Source organism: Tamandua tetradactyla, chromosome 5, assembly GCF_023851605.1.
Source record: "Tamandua tetradactyla isolate mTamTet1 chromosome 5, mTamTet1.pri, whole genome shotgun sequence".
In the NCBI taxonomy this organism is placed as follows: Eukaryota; Metazoa; Chordata; class Mammalia; order Pilosa; family Myrmecophagidae; genus Tamandua; species Tamandua tetradactyla.
The window spans coordinates 36,972,521-36,992,432 of record NC_135331.1 but is presented as its reverse complement, the minus strand read 5'-3'; the positions used below and the strand labels follow the sequence as shown (position 1 = coordinate 36,992,432).

At 50.8% G+C, this 19,912-nt stretch overlaps 1 long non-coding RNA gene across 1 annotated transcript in view; it reads left to right on the top strand.

Moving 5' to 3' along the window:
- LOC143684051 (uncharacterized) overlaps positions 1-19,604 on the top strand; it is a 29,412-nt gene extending 9,808 nt beyond the window's left edge. Inside the window, exon 3 of the long non-coding RNA XR_013175814.1 lies at positions 14,401-19,604. This is a non-coding gene — a long non-coding RNA (uncharacterized LOC143684051). The remainder of the gene's footprint in view (positions 1-14,400) is intronic.
- Positions 19,605-19,912: the final 308 nt, after the last annotated feature.

Below are 19,912 nucleotides of genomic sequence, written 5' to 3'. Positions count from 1 at the left end.
CTGCTTTGCCCCCAGCCCCTAAGACAAGCCTTGCACATTTTAGGTGCTCAATAGTCACTTGGCTGGTTGGAGGGGGGAATGCAGGCAAGAAGGAAAGAAGCACCAGGGTTCTGACTGGTTTTATCATAAACGTATTTGATCCTTCACGCTGACTGCCTTGGGAACCTTCCTCAGTTGACACACCCTGGCTGTTGCCCTACTATGTGCTAGCTTTGCTGCAGCTGCAGGAGGGAATAGCAGAGGCCTCTAAACTTAAGGGCTCATGGTTCTGGGAAACCTAGAACTTGTACCCCAACAAGAGTAACCAGCATCCTCGCGGGAGGGTCATCCAGGCTGTGCAGGGGGAAAAGGTGGAGGGCTGGAGAAATCATGAGCCTCTTCCTGGAGGAGGCACCCTCTGAGCTGGGCTGGAGTTGGCTCAGGTCAAGGTCAAAGCCAGCCCTTTGTCTAGTGAGTTGGGGGTGGGGTGGAGGCCCAAACTAGGGTACAACATGGATTGGGAGAAGGGGGGCCTGGAAGCCGGGGCTGCACATGCCATTGGCTTTTACTTGGAAGCCATCCCTATCGCCTATCCCTGCCATTCTCTCTCCTTTGGCATTTTGAAAGCATCAGGGAAAGGAACTGTCATTTCTGGCCTTGTGAGTGCTGGGCATGGGGCTGCTCGTTTTCCAAAAGCTGAGTCCACGAAGTAGACCATGGCTTGTCTTGGGCATGAGACATGAAAATAAAATCCTGCCACAGTTATTGTGTACCCCTTGCACTCCAGGTTTACAGGATTAGCCCATTAGACCCCAGAACCCAAACAAGATAGGTGTTCTTATCCCCATTTCAGAGCTGAGAAAACTGATGCTCAGAGAGGTCAAGAATCTGGCCAAGACCACACAGCAAGGAAGCATCAGAGTGAGACAACCAGCCTGGTATCTCTTGGATTTTAATGCTTGTGCTTAAACAAAAAATTGTATCTGTATATGTAGTCTCTCTCGCTATATATATATGATTTATTCATATATAAAATATTTTCTGTAGTTAAAATGGTTATAGTGAAACCTGCAATATACATACACTCAGAAAATATAGAGTTAAGAAACAGCTCAAAGCATTGAAAGTAGCTACCTCTGTGGCGCATGGAGACTGGGCAGCAAGGGTCACTCATTTAGGCTCTTTTACCCTATGTACCTGCATTCCTTTGATAGAAGCGGAAAGATCAATTTTTAAAACTATCTTCTGCCCATAATAAACCATTCAAGCCATTTTCTAGGTCCCCTTGATGGAAAGTCAGCCCACACCTGCTGGCATCCCACATGAGCCCACGGAGGTAGCGAACTTTGCAAAAAGCAGCCTTGGTAAGGTCCCACACATGCGACTGCTGGAACTGTGCTCTCTGCCGCGATGCTGCAGGTGGATGTGTGGGCTCATCCCACCCTGTGCATGCTGGACGCCCCTGAAGGTGGAGGCCGGGCCTCACCAGCTCTGGATGCCCTAGGCCGGCTCCTGACCTGGCACGCTGACTTTCTCTAGGGCAGGTCTGACCTGCCAGACCAGTGCTGGCCCCCCAGGTGCCCCTGGCAGAAGTTAGGGAGACAGATGATTATGCAGATAAACTCTATTACAGCAGGTTTTCAGCCCTGAAAAGGAGATTGCTTGTGCTGGGGAATTTGGTGACACAGTGCCAATCAGGGAGGGCTTTCCTGAGGAAGTGACGTTGACCAGCATTCTGAGGGATGAAGAGGAGGTTGAGATGCTGGGAACAGATTTCTAAGCTGAGATAATAGCACGGGCAAGGGCTAAGAGAAGGGAAAGAGGTCAGCACGTCTAAGGGACATGGATGCCAGTGTGGCTGGAGCAGATGGGGAGAAGGGAGGAGGGGGGCTGAGAGGAGGGAAGTGGGAGGCTGGGAGGAGGGAGGCAAGAAGAGTGAAAGGGAGAAGGGAAAAAGGGTTAAGGAACAGGGACGAGAGGGGTGCAGGTAGGAGGGCTGGCCTGGGGGACTTCATTGGAGTAGAATGCGAGTGAAGCCCAGCCTGGAGTGTCTTAACGCTGGGAGAGGACCCCAGAGCTCTGGGGCTGGAGTCTGCTCTGGGGGCAAGAGAAGATGTCTCCCGAGGCAGGGTAGGCACTGTGGGAGACGCTCACATGAGCTAAGCCCCAAAGAAAGGTTAAAGGGGTCCTTGCTGGCTGTCACTAAAGTTGCTTCACACATTTCCAATGTACCAGTCAAACCAGTTAGCCCTAAAAGTGGGGTAGGGACTGAATTTTATTGGATTCCGGTCAACTCGAAATTGGTTAAATGATGTCTGCTAAGAAAAATAAAGGAACCACACATGGAGAGAGGTGGGCTGGGGGCTCTGGGCAGCCCCTTGGAGATACGTGAAGCAGCTGGGGGACATGGGGGCTGGACCCCAGCTGCCAAAGGCTATGCTGAACTTCTGGAAGGAAATCCCAGGGCAGAAGAGAGGGGGCTGAGACTCACAGATTTTTTTCACCCTGCCGGCTGGAGCATGGGAGAGGGTGTCTCAACCTTTCCAGATCATTCTTAGAATCACTCGGGGAACTTTTTAAACATACAGTCCCTGTTGCTTGGGCCCTACTCCAGGCCAATTACATCTGGGGCTGGGGTCCAGAGCATTAGGACTTTTCAGAGTCCCCGCAGGTCTTCTTCTAACAGGTAGCAGAACCGAGGGTCACTGCTCCAGGGTGGAGGTTCTCAACGGGAGGTGACATTGCCCCCCTACCTCCCTCACCCCACCGCTGGCAATGTCTGCAGACATTTTGGGTGTCACAACGGATGGGGTCGGGGGTAGGGGTGGGCGTGGTTTGCAACGGGCGGCTTTTGGGGCGTGGCTCAGGATGCTGTCCCCTATTGAACAATGCCCGGGACAGCACAAGCAATTGTCTGGCTCAACGTGTAAACAGAGCAGGTTTTGGGGAATCCTTTTCTAGTCTTATCGACCCACGTGTGGCCCAGATTGGCCGATGGGGAGGATCTGGGGGATATGGACGCGGGGGAATCTGGCAAGCAGGATTTATGAACTTCTCTCCAGGATCAGGCCCTGCGTTTTAGCCCTGGTGGGGGGTTAGAGACCTTTTGACAGATTCTATCCAGTCACGTTGACCAGGTGAATTTGGGGGATGCAGCCTGAATTTGTCTGAGGGTCATCCCCTGCGGGAACTTCAGACAGAGCCCGTCTCTTTAGCAGGCCTGACCCATAAGAGATGATTCCAGAGGAAGGAAGCGAACCTGTTTTGCTATTGCCGATGGGATAGGCCTGCGGAACTCTCTGCCCTATCCCGTCCGGCTTTGGATCTCGGAGGGATTGCCCTTTTGTCCGTGGGTCTGTCCTGTGGCCGTAATCCGATCCTCCGAGAGAGCCGCGGGCAGGGCCTGGGGTCAAGGCTAATTGCGGGGCTCTGGGAAGGCCCAGCGGGGATTAGGCTGTGCTGAGGAGCTCCGGGCGTCTGGGGCCTGGATGGGACCTGATTAGTTAAATTGCCAGCACCTGCTTGCTTTTATTGCAAACATAAACATGGCCGTGCAATCGCCGGCTGGCCTAATGCTTTCCGCATTTGCCGCCCCCGGGGTCGGGGTGGAGCTGGGGGGAGACTCAGGCCCCCGTCTCCCCCCAGACGGGGGAATGGGAAGGCAGAGGGTTGAGGCGAAAAGGTGCTGGATTAGAAATGGGGGGAGGGTTTTACACCGGGTGAAAGCCACGGGACCCTGAGCCCTCCTGCAAAATAGCATCACTCTTCTTGTTGAGACGTGGGAAAGTTAAGCAACATATTCCAATCCAGCCAGCCGGGAAGCAGCCGACGTGGGATTTGAATTCAGGTCTTTCAGTCTCCACAGCCTACCGTTGCTACTTACTGAGTGTCGGGGCCCAGGGGTCTCCTGGGACTTATTCAACTCTGCATCTGCAGTGCCAAACAAATAAGCAGCGATTGCACGCGTGTTCAGGGAAAGAATATGGTTTCTGGCCCTTCCATCCATCTCCTAGGTGGCTGTGAGCAAGAAGGACACGCTGTCCTCTCCTGCTGTACCTTGGTTTCTTTATCTGTCCAGTATCCATCTGGATAGCCTGTCTTCCGCTGTTCGAACCCCAGGACAGAGAGGTTGGAAGGTGGGAGCTCAGCCCTCGTTTGCATTTGAGGTCCAGTCCGGTGTGGGCCGAAATCACCGCCTCAGGCCATCAGAGCTGAGTTTAAAAGCTCCACACTCCCCCATTGCAGAGGTGCACAGGGGATCCGAGGCCTGTGACACCCCTCCACCCACAGGCGACACTTACTCCAGCCATCGCCCAGCCACTGGCTGGCCAGACAAATGGCCGAATCAACTCTGCCTCCGTTTACAGGCGTTTTCCTTCAGATGAACTATTTGGGGGATGTTTGCAAGTCGGAGCCCTTCAGTGCCGCAGAGGAGGTCAGAGGGAAATGCGGCGATGGGACTGCACAATTGTCATTTAAAAGCTTGCGGTGCTTCCCCCAGATCCCGGCGCTTCTCCCAGATTCGAATGTGTGTCTCTCCCCGTCTCGGTGACAGATGCGTCAAGCCTGTGACACGCTTTGTCAGAATTTCATTTGTCTGAGTAGCTTCGGCCCCATTCCAGGCAGATGCAAATGATAGGGCAGAGTATGCGTTAAATTCCCGTCTGTAGTCCTGGGAAATGAAGGGGGCTGCTTCTCCTGCACCGGCTTTCACCTCAAAAGGGAAAAAGCAAAATGTGCCCTAGAGCCAAGAAGAAGGGGACATCTATCTTCCTTTCATTTGTTCATTCATTTGATCATTCATTCCCTTATTCGTTAATCAATGGCTCGTTAAATAATTCACTTAGTCTGTTAATCATTCCCATAATCGCTTTGATTTTGGATTTGAATCTGGACTTCTCACATGTCCTTCTGTACCTCGGAGCCTCAGTTTTTCCACCTGGGAAATGGGTATGATTAGTGTCCAGGGCTCTGCTCGAGCTAACTGGTTGTTAATTCGAGGAAAACACTTGGTTTACACCCTGACATGTGACGACTGCCCGTGGGATGGAGCTGGCACTGTGGTGGAAATACACCCTGTCCTGCAGAGATTCAGTCACACTCACATCACATGGAGAGCCCAGGAAAGAGGGACTGAGTCCGCTGGGATCTGCTTTCATAGTCCGTGTCCTTGCCTTTTACCTTCTCTTTTGCTAAACCTTAGCATACGTGTTGCCTGGGCCTCAGGGTCCAGCCTGGGTTATGGGCTCCCATTGTTAAGGGGTGTTTGCTGAGGGTTGTCAGATCCAACCTCTCAGGGGTGGGCGTGGGGAAACCTTCCCCCAACAACACGTGTGTCGGGAGTCAGAGTCCAAGGGGGATGTGAACAGCGGGCAGAGGGGGGCTATTTTACCCCATCGGATAGCGGGTTGGTTTCCCAGAAAGGTGGAAAATGTGCAGGTTAGTCTGGATCAATGGCAAAGGAAAGAAAAGAACATTCATATATATATATATATATATTCTGGAGGCTGGGAGAAGGGAAGGGGGAAATCAAGCTAAATTTGAAGAGTTTGCAGCCCAAGCAGGTCTCCGAGGCCCCCTGGGAGAGGTTGTGGGATCCAGATGTGGAAATGGGAGGTGGAGGGGAAGATGGGGAGGCGGGGAAAAGGGGGTGGGGGAAGCCTGTTCACAATTAGCCTTGATTTTGTGTGATGACATTGAAATTGTGGGCAAACATGAAAGCAGAGTTGTGAGGACATGTCTGTCCGAGCCGGCCGAGGATTAATCCAACATGAAGGACGCGGGCCGAGGGCTGGCAGCACATGGAAGCATTTTGTGCGGGGGTTTGATGTCCCGCCAGCTGAAGGGGGCTTCCTCGCTCGGGCTCCAGGAGCCCTCCCCCTGGGCCCCACCCCCTCTCGACCAGCCGGCTTTGGGCGAGAGAGGTTACATCGTGGCGCCCCAAGGGACTGCCCCTTGCGATGCCACTCCCTGGCTTGCTCAGAATTGACACTGGCATGGTGGCCCTAGATGTCCCTAATAGCCAGGCGTGGGAGGCACCCACAGCCCCAAATATGGTGATGGCGTGAGCGGTGGGGTACGTGTGTGAGCGCTTCTCAATATTTCTAATATTTCAAAGGCTGGGGCAACCCACATGTTGAGGGTTTGGCAGGAAACAGCTTTCTGATGAAGCTCGGCTGCATTTGGCCTTGGTTAGAAATCTTGGCATTTCGTAGAAGAGGATCCTGGGGTCCGGGAGGACACATGGGAGGTCCCAGGGTCACCCAGCAAGGGCTCTGGCTCAAGGGGAGCCTTCTCATTAAGCTGAATCCAGGAAAGAACCTCATCTTGACGCCTCCACGCTGTGATGAATGCCGAAGCGGAGAGTAAGGCACGCCCCAGGTAGTGATCTAGCCCAATGGGCAAAGGAATTTGCCGTTCGGAGCCTCAGTTTCCTCACCTGTAAAATGGAGAGAATAACCAGCCCTCTCTCACGGGGTGGTCGGATGTGCAAATGTTTATCAAATGTCAGCCTCTGATATGCACCCAATAATACAGCTATTGTGACCTCTGGCTTTATTGATGGTAGTACTTGCTCAGGAAAATTAGGACGATTAGCCTGATTGTTGATAGTCCCATTTATTATTATTCCAAAGGGGCTTTCTTTGTGAGCAAGACAGAAGGCTACAAAACGTGTCTGCTGCTAAAATGAGGGGAAGATTCCTTTTGGTCAACTCGGGCCCTGGCTGTCCCCTCCCGAGGCTGGGCCTCGATCCCCAGGGGCCACCACGCGCGGGCGAGTAGCCCACCAGGCGCCTGAGGCCGTCTGGCCGCCCAGAGCCGCACCGATGAGAGTGGAGATGCATATTGCACACTGTCCCCGTGACCCCCGGAGGTCCCCAGGGAGACAGGAAGGAAGGGGCTCTGTTTCGGGGCGGGGGGTGGGGTGAGGGGTCCGGAGAGGCTCCTTGGGGGAAGAAAGGGAGTTGATGAAATTTCAGGATGTACCGAGGTCAGCTTCCAGCCGGCTTGTCTAGGTTAGAGAAAAGCGATCGCCACCCAAACATGCTGCTTAATGAGGCACAGCCCGTGCTTACAAGCCTTTCCCTTCCTGCCTTTTCCTTCCAGGAGGAAATCTGAAATCCCCGACACAGTGACCGCAGAATTATATTTACATATATTTATATTTTATATTCACACATACATAGGGAGCTGGAAGCCGGGGGTGGGGGAAGGACTAGGGTTTATTCGAAGTGGCCGTCGTGTTTCGGAACTGAGCCTCTGAGCGTGTGGCAAGAGCTGGTGAACAGCAGCGGACGGCGGTCCGGCTTGTCTCCCTTGGCGTTCGGGCTTTAAATGAACACAAAACCAAGTTGGCCTTTCTCCGAAGAGTAGAATTAAATTGTTCAAAGCCATAAAGATGGCAAAGTCTTCAAGTCCCATCTGGATGGGGATGAGGAGGGTAGGAAGGCGAACTTCCCGCGGCTGTCAGTGCGGCTGGGCCTGGCTGGTCTGGGAGTGCAGGACTGGGCTGGTTTGAGTCTGTCACATACTCCAGAAAAGCCATGTTCTTTAATCCTCATTCAACATCGCTGGGTGGGCTCTTTTGGATTGTTTCCATGGAGATGCGACCCACCCAGTTGTGGGTGGTAACTTCTGATTAGATGGTTTCCATGGAGACGCGTCTCTACCTCTTCAGGGTGGGGTTACTTTACTGGAGCCCTTTAGGGCAGAAACATTTTGGACAAAGCCTGAGAGCCGCCAGAGTCCACACAGCCAGAGATCTTTGGAGATGCAGAAGGAAAACATCCCCCCCCCCCACCCCCGCCTCGGGAAGCTGTATGGAAATGAGAAGAGAAAGCTAGCTGGCATTGCCTTCTGCCTCCCCAGCTGACAGAGGTGTTCCAGATGGCATCAGCCTTTCTGGAGTGCAGGTAACCTCTAGTCGATGCTTTAATTTGGACATTCTCATGGCCTTAAAACTGTAAATTTGCAATTTAGTAAATTCCCTTTTTAAAAGCTGTTCTGTTTCTGGTATATCACATTCCGGCAGCTTTAGCAACCTAAAATGAGGGGTTAAGCCTCATGGCCCGGCCAGGTTGAAAGCTACAGCTTCTCTAGCTCTGCCTGGCTGTGGAGGAGAAAGATACATGGGAGAGAAAGTTTATAAGATTTGCACCCATCAGAGAAGAGAGGTAAATCAGAGAAAGGGGGAAAGCAAGGCAGCTTGGCCATTCCCACGGGGGGTGAGGCCCTGACGTTTCCAGGTGGATAATAAATGGAAAGGAGGGCTGCGCCCTCGTGCTGACCTTTACTAGCCACTGACCCTAAAGCAAACCCGGTCCCGACTGTGGTCCCAAATCTAAGCCATTCAGGGTGACTTCTCTTCCTTGGGGAGGGGTGGAGAACCTGAGAGAGGGTGGAGATGAGAGAGCCTGGACTCCTCCACTCTCAGCATAAAACTTCAGAGACGTGAGTGGTGTCCAGGGATTTGGAACCAGTTGGAAGCAGTGGGGCTGGGGAAGTGAGCACTGGGAGCCCTCCTGGGTGACAGGCTGTGCTGGGCACTTCACATGTGTTTCTGATTTGCATCTTTTCCAGGCTTCTCCTGCGTGGGTATCAGGGGGCTCAGGGAGGCAAAGTGACTTGGCCAAGTTTCCTGGGATGGTGAGTGGCAAAGACCCAACTGGACTTTTCTGGCCCCAGGGGGTTTGGTTTCTGGTTTGGTGCTCTTGTAAACAGAGCTGCCACCGACATCTCTGTGCACGTCCCCTGGAGAACATGGGCCAGGAGTTTTCTTGGGTGTCTTTCTAGACCTGGAATTTCTGAGTCAAGGGGCATGTGTATCTGCCACTTGATACCACCTTGCCACATTATTCTCCAAGCGGCCGTGATGGTTTATGCTTGGCTGGCAGTGTACTGCCCTGTTTCCCAGGTGGTCCCAGGTGGTGGCAGCTTGTGTGCAGTGCTGCTTCTATAACCTGTTATCATTTCTGGTCCCAGTTAACCACTTACGGCCACCCATGACCTAGACGTGAGTCATTGCCCCAATTTTGTGCAGCTAAAGGAACCAGGGCTGCAGTGACTGGCCCAAGGCCATGCACTATGTCAAGACCAGGCCGCAGGCTTCAGCCCTTGTCCTCTTTTCAATAACTAAATAAAGTCCATCACCTGTCTATTTTGCACTAATGGCCAGGCTCTGTTATAAGGGCTGCTCCTCATTTTTTATATCTGCTTTCCTTATGAAGAAATGGAGGCATAGCTGGAGAGGTAAAACAACACCCCAAGTTACTGACATGGGCCAAATCCTATAACTCCCCCAAAAGACATGTCCAGATCCTAAACCCCAGGCCTCTGAATGTGACCCTCTCTTTGGAAATGGGTCATCAAAATTGTGATTAGTGGACCCGAATCCCATATGACTGGTGTCCTTATGAGAAGTGGAGAAGAGATAGAGACGGGCATATAGTGCAAAGGAGACAGCCACGTGCTGACAAGAGCAGAGAATGAAGTACCACAGCTGTCAGCCACGGGAATTGCCAAGAATTGCCGGCAAAGCCCCCAAAGCTGGGAGAGGCAGAGTTCTCACCTGCAGACTTCAGTCAGGGACACGGCCCCGCTGATGCCTTGACTTCTGACTTCTACCCTTCCAGAAGGATGAAACCTTGCCTTGGTTTTAAGCCACCGGGTTTGTGGCACTTATTTGGGGAAGCCCTAGGAGATGCAGTCAGTCTTCCAGCTGGGAACTGCCGGTGCTGGGATTCGAATGTAGATGTCTGGTTTGGTGTCCTGTCCGTCCCCTGGTGCATATTGCAAGTCTCATCCTGTGGTCCCCAGCAACTCCCCGGGAGCACGATGTGGCTCTGAGCCCAGCTTGGCGGGACTCTGGAGGAGGAGCTTAGAGTCTGGAGCTCGGCCCCCGGCCCCAAGGAGCCCCCCGGGACTTGGGGAGCACGCGGGAGGCTCAATCCTATTATGCCCTTAGCTTGGGCGCTCTGGGGTTGTAGCTGTACGTCTGCTTGATGAAAAACAGCCCCCGAGCCCAGCCCGGGTCTCTTGAACCAGGCAGAACTGAGCTTGCACTTGAGGCGGCTTCTCCGTTAGTACCGGCTGCAAGCTGCCAAGGAATAGCCATCAGGATGGCACCAGTGTGCTCTCTGAGTGTTCTCACGTGCAGCACGCCACGCGGAAAAAACTTAACAAAAAACAAACTCTTCGCTCATAACGGGCTGACAAGGGCTTCTTTAGAGTGTCAATGTTTGCCTTGATCTCTTCTCTCCTTCCCTTTCTTCCTAAAGATGCAATAATTTGAATTAAGGGGCCTCTGATCATGTTTTTCTGGGGCACTGAGCTAAGAAGGGCGGATGGCTTGGGACAAGGCTGGCCTGTGAGAAGGACAACGGAATGGAGACTGCTGCTGGGGAGGGGTGGTGCAGAGATGGGGGAGGAGAAGAACTGTCTGCTGAATAGGATGAGCTGATGACCCAGAGAATTGTCCCCTGGGGGCTGGTGGGGGAGCCTGGGGACCTGGCTGATAACAGGCCAAGCCACTCTGATGCTCTGGAGCTCAGTTTCCACATCTGTAAAATGGGTCCCTATCCAGCTCCGACACTCTGTGCTTGCCAGCTTCTTTTGTATTCATCCTGATTTCCCTGGCCCTGCTTCTGCAAGCGTTTGAGGGAAGGGCCACTGTGCTGCAGTTCTGGGATTGCCAAGAAGACTCCAGGAACCTATGAATACGAAATTGTAATAACAATTGCTATAGGTAGTCTCACTGGTGCAGGCAAAACTAATTTCCTCGGCTTGGTTTAATGCTCTACTGTTACTATCTTGAAATTATTACTTTTTAAACATGGAGCCCTGTATTTTCATTTTTCACCATGAACTGCAAATTTCGTAGGTGTCCTGGGTATAACGGTTAAGAGAAAGGGCTTTGGAAGCAAGGGGACTTGGTTGAATCCTGGCTCGGCTCCTATTGGGCAAGTCCATGAGCCTCAGTGGCTTCATCTGTAAGATGGAGCTAAAACCTCACTGAGCTCTCTACTGTGGCCCTGCTCTGGGCAGCACTGGGCTCTCTGGAAGGGCTTGAGAATAGCAGTTGAACATTTACCCTGGACCAGTATTTCTGACATTCAGAGAATCCACATAGAAAAGTTGCAGCCAGAGATGCCTTTTGCTCGGACTGAATCCAGCCCCCAGGTCTGGCCAAAGCCTGGCTGAGACACAGCAATAGGGGGACAGAATATTTCACCCACGGGAGCCTGAGTTCTTGGTTAAGGAACATGGAGCAGCCACAGTCCCGTCACTGCCGAATTCCCCAGTGACAGTTTGAAGAGCTCCCCCTTTTCCCTCCACCCCCATCTTTAAATGATTCTTTCCCCCCCACCCCCTTAATAAAATATCTCTTGATTGAAATGATGGAATGACAATGGGTTTGGGAAATGAGCTGAGATTGGGACTGTGGCTCTCGATGTCTGTGACTGTATTAGTTATCTATGCTGCGTAACAAAACCTCACTAATTTAGCAGCTTAAAGCAGCACACCTCTCACATCTCACAGTTTCTACGGCTTAGAAGTCCAGGCACAACCTAGCTGCATCATTTGCTTTGTGCCCCACAGAGAAGCACCTATGGCCTCATCTGAGGCTCAGTGAGGGAAGGATCTCCTTCCAAGATCACTCAGGTTGGCAGAGTGCACTTCCTTATGGTTGTAGCATCATAGGCTTCAGCTTTGTGCTGGCTGCTGGTTGGAGGCCACCCTCTGCAACTCGCCATGCGGACCCCCTGACATAGGCAGCCCACAATACTACAGCTGGCTTCTTCAAAGCATGCAAGGGGATGGAAGTTTCCAGCGAGAGGGGCTCTGCAATCTTACAGACAATCATCTTGCACGTGTAATCACATACATCTTGCTACTTTGTTGTATTCTATCAGCTGTAAGCAAGCCACAGGTCCTGCCCACACTCGGTGGGAGGGGATCACACAGGGGAGAGGGATCTTGGTGGGACCACCCCAGATCTGTCCACCACAATGGCTGATGGGAAAGACGATTTGTTGATTGATTGATTCATTCATTCATTCATCAAGTATTTTTTAATATTTTCTCTGTACCAGGCCTGATGGATAAAACAGTGAGCAAAACAAACAGGGTCCCTGCCCTTGGGAAACGATCAATAGGGCAAGTGATGAATGAGCCAATGGGTGATTCAGGATTCTGTGGGATGGGGATGGGGCTAGACCCAGCCCTGGCCTGTGATTTCTCTGATTTCGCTATAGCCTCTCTGGGTCTCCCTTGGCCTACCTGCCAGTGGTAGAAAGACCCTGAGCCCCCTTGGCAGCGTGGGAGATGATTCCCAGAGATGAGTCCAGCCCTGGCACCGAGGGATCAACAATTCCAGTCTGACTGAAAGGGAGAAAAGAAGTTCAACAAATTAGGTATCAGTGGCTGAGAGAGTTCAAATAGAGTCGAGAGGCTACTCTGGAGGTCACTCTTACACAAACATCATTTAGGTATTGCTACCTATCATAACTTGCCAAACCCCAACCAAAGCCATTCCAGCAAATCCTGAAGAACACCTAGGGCAACATATAAGATTCCACAAAGGTTCCATGCACTAGGGTAACTTTACCGAAATCTACAACCTCCAGATGGGTCCCTGGACCAGATAAGTCCTGAAACCTAGAGGGCCCAGCCTCTCCAGAACATCACATAGTTCCGTCTCCGGACCCCATGTTACTGACAGCCCCTTCCAAAATGAAAAAGTCAGAATCGCCATAACCCAAACACCCCTATGGAGTGGGACAGAAAGGTCAAAGTTGATGGTGGAGTTATACAGAGAAGGTAGGGTTTAACAAACGAGTATGATTGCTGAATCATTAAATTGATCTTTCTTTTAGTCTCCAGTGTCTTAAGAGCAGCTAGAAGTAAAAACTTAAAATTGTGGAATTGTAACCCATACCAAACTCTGAAATCTGTTGTACAACTAATTATTGTGGTATGTTTTGAAATTTATTGCCTTTTTCCATATGTATCATTTTTCACAAAAAAAGAAAAAAAAAGTCGATTGTGATGATAAAAAAATATTTAGTCCTCTAGCCTCCTATATACTGGAGCAGCTAGAAGGAAAAATCTAAGATGATGGAATGGTAGCCCATGACAAACTCGGAGATCTGTCCTGTAACTACTTATTGAAGAGTGCTTTGAAAGCGATTGCTCTTTTCTTTCTTTACTTTGTATACATGTTTTATTATACAATAAAAAAAGTTTTAAAAAAAATAGCCCGAGACCTCCCTGACCCACTGCCACTGGGAGGGTCCGATCACCATGCAAGCGTGTACTGAGTGTGTGCATGTGTTGAGCTCTGGGCTGGGGCTTCCCCTGTACCGTCTCTGCGGACACTTCTCACAGCTGTGGCCCTGTTCTGCTGCCCACAATGTAGAAGGCCTCTGGAAGGAGTCAAAGGAGAGATTGTTGGATGTCCTTGGTGCATGAGGAAGAGGTGGGGCGAAGAAGGAGTTAAGAAGACAGGTGCTTGTGACGGAGAGATCCACCAGGGAGCGGCTCCAGCCTTCTGGGACCTCACATCTGGGAACCTCTGGGTATTTATTCATCCTCCCCATAGAGGATTCATATAGGGATGCACTGAGCCATGAAGACACAGCCTTAGCACTGTGCCAGGGACATCATAAGTGCCCCAGGACCGGCTCTGGTTGTGAAGCACCTACGGTGGGTTCAGACTTGTGCCGGATGCTCTGTGATGCACCTAGCAGCCTGCGAGGAATGAAGGTGTAAAATGAGACTTGGCGACAGGCTGTGGAGTGGACTGTCCCCAGCAGCGCTGGCTCGTGATCTCTCCTGGGTTGGCTTTTTACTGAAGACAAGCCTCTTGCCTGTGGGGGCCCTGCTCCTGGTAACTGGGCCGGGCAGGGTGACAGAGGGCTCTGTTCTTCCTGAGATTGGCCATGCCTCTCCCAGGATTAGAACCATCCATGGCTCCCCAGTTCTCTGAAATAAGCGCCAATTCCTGCTCGTGGCTTGTGAGATCCTAAATGGACTGGTCTGTTGGGTCTCTGCAGTCTCATTCCCATCTCATTTTCCCTTGGTTCTCTCTGCTTCAGCTTCCAGGGAAGGAGGCAACTTTTGATATGGAGGGTTTTCCTGGGGTGGGGAGGTGGGTAAGTCTCCTGCTAACTTCTGGGCAGGGATTGGTATGGATGTCACATGTCGCTGGATCCTCCCCTAAATGCATGCCCACGTGCTTTCTTGTTGCGGTAATGAAAGATGCTTGTGGGGGGCCCGTTGGATTCATGGCTGGGCTGGTGGCATCAAATTTTAGGTCACGGGGGTGTTTGGAAGTAGAAAGAGCTCTGGTTTTGGAGTCAGGGAGATCTGGATATGAATTCGGGTTTTGCTCACCTAATTATTGTTTTTTTTTTTTTGCAGGCCAGCTTCATGGGCACGTGCCCTCAGAAGGGCCCTGTGCTCGGTTTGATACTCCACTGTTGCCATCTCGCCAATTCTTCATGGGTTTTTAAAAGGAGCCCCACACTGTCTGTTAGCACCGGGCTCCACGAACGCTGTCGCTGGTCCTGTGGCTGTAAGACTTTGGATGAGTCATTTAACCTTGTTGGGACCTTAACTTCTGCTTTGAAAAGGGAAATGATCCTCTCAACTAATGGTGTGGTGAGAATGATAAACAAAAGCACAGAAGCAAGTAAGGTAACTAACATTTGCAGAGCAGGTGCTAGGACCCTGTGCTATGCTAAGCGCTAGACATAATTGATCTCGCTGAATCTCCCAGCCACCCTGCTAAGAAGAAACAGCCAGCGGCCCTGTTTTACAAATGAGGAAACTGAGGTTGCAGCAATGAAACTGCTCGTCGGGAAGCCAGTGGTGGACCCATAAAATGCAACCTGTGGGGCCTCCTCCAAAGCCCACGTCTGGTGGCCACCTGCCCACAGCACCTTCGGGGCACAGTAGGTGCACAGCCAACAGGTGGCGCACATAGTAGGTGCACACGCTGCCTCCCGGGATGCTGATGCTGCGAGCAATGTTGTCACCTGGGTGTCTCCACTTTCCTGAGCCTGGAGCATGAAACCTTTACTTTTTCAACAGATATTGAGAGAACAAGCTGGCTCTAAGGATGAAGCCTTTGTGTTTCCGTTTCTCCTTCCCTAGAGGCTTCTCCTGTCTCACCAACGAGAGCTTGCCAAGACATGAGCCATTTCAGCTGCTTCGGCGACAGCCTCCTTGATGTCATGGGCTGGCCCTGTGTATCAGGGGCTGGGGTGGAGGGCAGGGGGCCTGCGGGGGTGGGCATTCTCCCCAGACAATCCCGATGGAACCTGTGATTCACGTGTGGTGGCTGGCAAGGAGCAGGGAGAAGAAACTGCCCTTTTGCTGTGTTCTGAGATCTGGGGGCTGCTGCAAGCTGCCTCACCAGGAAGAAGTGAGAAAACCCGCCCCCAAGCCCCCCATCTGCCAATGAGTTGCTGCGTAATCCTAGATAAATCTCTCCCCTCTTTGGGTCTTTAGTTTCTTCTTCATAAGATGGGGGCATTTCTTTTTGCTCAGCTTCCCTCATGCTGCTGGTGTGAAAAGCAAAGAGGAGCATCAGGAAAACACCTTGTTAATAAGAATGAATAACTTCCATGAACTACCTCTGCCTCACGGCCTTTGCACTGGCTGTTCCCTGAGCCTAGAATCGTCTTCCCTGAGACATCCAAAAGGCTAATTCCCTCACCTGCTTCACTGCTTTGCTCAAAAGTCACCTCATTATTGCAACCAAACTTGAAGGCCCTATTTAAATCAGAAGTCTTTCCGCCTACCCTGGCCTCGCTGTCCCCATCACTCTTGTTCTACCTTTTATGTGTATTTGTTGATTGAAAGGTTTAGGAGGCGAAAGGGTGAGAAAGAAGCACGGTTGACCAGGAAATTTAAAGTGGGCGGGTTTATTTCTGCGCTCCCGGGCAGAGCTCACCAAATCCAAGATGGAGGGAGGTGAATCAGCGCCTGGGTGATGGTGTGAGCAGTTTTTAAGGAAGGGGGTCAGGTGACGTCAGGAAGGGGTGGTTCTCCGGAAGTCAGGTGTCCGGAAGGGGCGATTCCAGAAGCCATGTTGGGAGGGGCGACAGAGCCTGTGCAGCTCCAGTTGCAGTGTTCTTCCTTGTTCCCCGAGCTTAAATTGATTAACCTCTATCACCTCCTAACTTCTAATCTAGTCTTAGAAACTTTTATTAGAGTGCAGTTTGCATTTAGAAAAGTGCCCACATCTTAAGAGTAGAGACTGTAGCACTTTGACCAACAAACGCAGCAGCCCCAGTTCCCAGATGCCAACTTATAATGTTTATGTATTGATTGTGCTTATGGCAGGGATCCTCTTTGTGTATTTTGTTCTTTCACACTTAGGACTAATGCCTAGTGCTTTATAAATTATTTGTTGACAGAATCGATGATCTCATTTAGGCTTCACAAGAGCCTTAGGAGGTAGGTAGTGTTGCTGACCCCATTTTATAGATGAGAAAACTGAGGCTCAGGGGCATGAAATAACAAGCGATTTGCACAATGCAAGGTTCTGTGCCGGGTAAAGCCATGATCCAAAGTGTGAACCCTCCTTGGAATATTCCTTTCTTGGAACATTCCGGAAAAAAAAAACCTGAGGGCAGCCAATTCCCAGAGAGTGATGCAACGAAGCAATGGGGCCCCATAAGAGGCCCTGCTGACCTGTGGAGGTGGAGACTGCCATTGCTTCTTTGCAGAGAGGCAGTATATTAGGGGTGGGGGAGGAGGGCAGGCTCAGAAAGTGGGGTGCCCAGGGTCACTCCAGCCTGTTTCCTGGGATGTCAGAGGAGGTTCCATGGGCCCTGGGGTGTGCCTGATGCCAGCCAACCACCTGCTGAGTAGAGGAAGGAACGACACAGGCATTCGGGCAGGGTGGGGTTGAGTCGATGAGCCAGAATGTGATGCGAATTTACTGGGGAGCCAGAGACACCAGATTTGGAGGAAACCCGAAACAAGCAGGTTGAAGCAGGAGAGGGTGGTTGGACCATACTCTTTGGGGAGGTTGACGTGACATGCCCTGCCATTTGGAGTCCTGGACCCTGTGATCATGTTAGCAGGAATGGCTTTGCCTTATGCTTTTAGGAAGAACATGGGGGTTTTGACAAAGGAATGAAGGATCGAGGCTCCCCCCCCCCAAAAAAAGGGTCTTAGGTCATCAGGGAAGACCACTCAGGCATTGGAAGATATTTGTGGAGCGTTTCAATAAACTTACCGCCATCATCCCAAAACTTGGCCAAGAAGCAACTTGGCGAATTTGTAGGTCAGGCTTTCCAGGCCCGGGGACGCGGCTGCTCTAATAGCGCCCTTTCATTTTCTTCCTTCCACCAGATACACCTTTTGGAAATACTTCCTACGGCATGCATTTTCTTCAGCCTCGTACGCTCAATGGCTCTCTATTATCTATACTAGTAGTCTTCAGATTTTAGTGAAAGCAAGAGTCACCCAGGGTGCTGGTTAAAATGCAGAATTTTCTGGGCTCTCAGTCCCAGACATTTTTGAAAAGCAGCTTTACTGAGACATGATTCGCATATTCTACAATCCACCCATTTATAGGGCACAAGTCAATGGCTTCCGGCAGCTTGTGCATCCAAAACAAAAGTCTATTTTTAGGATATTTCCATTACCCCCCAAAGAAATCCTGATCCCTTAGCCATCACTCCCAATCCTGCCAACCTACTCTCTGGATTTTCTTTTTCTGGAATATTTCATGTAAATGGAATTGCATATTAGGGGGTCTTTTGCGACTGACTACTCTTACTTGATGTTATTAGGCTCTTCTATGTTGTAGCATGTATCATACTCACGTCTTCTTTGTTTTTTTGCATGGGCAGGCACCAGGAAACGAACTCGCTTCTTTTTATTGTTGGATGATATTCCATTGTAGGGTTGTAGCATGTTCTGCTTATCCACTCAGCAGTTCTTGAACATTTGGGTGGTTTCCACTCTTTGGCTATTGTGAATAAGGCTTCTAGGAATATTGGTTTGCAAGTATCTTGGCACCTGCTTTCGGTGCTTTTGGGTCCATACCTAGGAGTGAAATTGCTGCTTCCTGGTAGCTCTATGCCCAACCATTTGAGGAACTGCCAGACTGGTCCCAGGCGTTTTGACTTCGCAGATCTGGAGTGGAAATAAGGAAATGAAATTTTCAACCATACTCTCCTTGTGCCTCAGAATCAAGAATAGCCTTCTCATTTGACTTTGAACTCCTCTTATGACATGACCCTGAGTCACCATTCTAGCCTCTCTCCATTGCTCCAACTCAGGAGCCCCCCCCCTTTTTTTTATCTCTTTAACAGAGCATCCACTCTTCAGCCTCTCTACCTTTACTTGCAGCCATTCCTCCTGGTTAGAATGCCTTCTGTCTTGTGTCATCTCTCCTAACAAAATCCTTCATGGTTTCAAAACCTACATCAAATTCCACGTTTTCCAAGGAGTCCTTGTTTATCTTCCCAGGCTCTGGGACTGTCTCTGTCTGTTTTAACATCTATCACTCCTTTCCTTCAATTAGTAGTTATTTATATGCATGTATTACCTAATTCACTGAATTTTCTAGGACCCTAAACCATGCCTTCTTCATCTCTGCAACACCCCCATTCTTGAGCCTGTGGTTATTAAGTGCTCAGGTGACAGGATTTCTAAAGCTGAGAATGTGTATACCAGATGGCTGCTGGTCCCGGGGTCTGGAAACTCTACTGTCCTGGACTATAAGCTCCCTGAGGGTAGGGCCCTTGCCTGGGCTTGCTCCACGTTGTCTTCCTGACTGCTAGCACCGAGGCTGGTATATAGTAGGTGCTCAATAAATACCTGTGAAATAAGTGAAGACTTCCAAGACCCTCTGGGTTAAACAATGAATTACTTTAGCCAAAAGAGGTGCTATGCAGCAAGTAGGCTTCGACTCTTACCCTTTGACCTTGGGCAAGGCCCTTTCCTCCTCTGGGCCTCAGTTTTCCCATTCTATAGAATGGGAAAGCATTGGATTAGATGACCGTTGAGGCAATCTCTAGCTTCGCCAGCCTGGGATTGCCTTTCCCAGTGTGTGAAATGTGCCCATAAAAGGTCACAGGGCAGCCCCTTCCTGTCTGTCCCAGGAGGAGGACTCAAGGAGTTCTCAATTTTCCTTTCTCAAATACTTAGGGACATTCAGGTGGGCTGGGAATAAGCATTGTCCTGGGAGCCTGACCCCGAGGTCCTGACATACTTTTAATGCACATTTCACAGTGCATAGCTCAGCGCCTACTGAGCTGGCCCCAGCCTCCCACCTGCTCCAACTGAGGCTTATTCACAAACACGTTTGGGCTCCTTCTGACCTGGGCCAGGCCATGGGGTTTGGTCCAGTTGATCAAGAAAACCTTGGGAGGGTCTGACCTGGGGATCTGGGAGGACAGGCTCAAGGCTGTGTCAGAGTTTGGGCTCTGGGACGTGTGGAAACCCAGCTTGGTCTCACAAGCTTCCCAGAACCGGACTTCTGGATGTGTCCCCCTATGTGCTACAGCCACCAGCTGACCATCAGTGCCTTCTCAGCAAGGTGACTCCTTGCTTTCACTTTCACCTTACACTTAGTTGCCAGGCAATGCTCATCACTATCATTGTTGATGATAATAAATAATATTAATGATGAACGCTTGCTGTGTGCTAAGCATTTTGTACGCCTTAACTTAGAGAATAAGGGTTAGAGGCCTGGAGCTTTGGTTTCAGAGTAGCCCAGGTCTGGTTTTTTTGAGTCCCATCTCGAAGCTGTCAAAAGCCTTTGATTTTGAGCTCCGCAGACTGCTTAGGGACACAGACCCTGGAACCAAACAGAACTGTCTTCAAACTGCAACCTTTCCCACAGCTCCTTGCCTGACTTTGCATAAAGGGCTTCAGCTCTCTGAGCCCCAGTTGCCTCATCTATGAA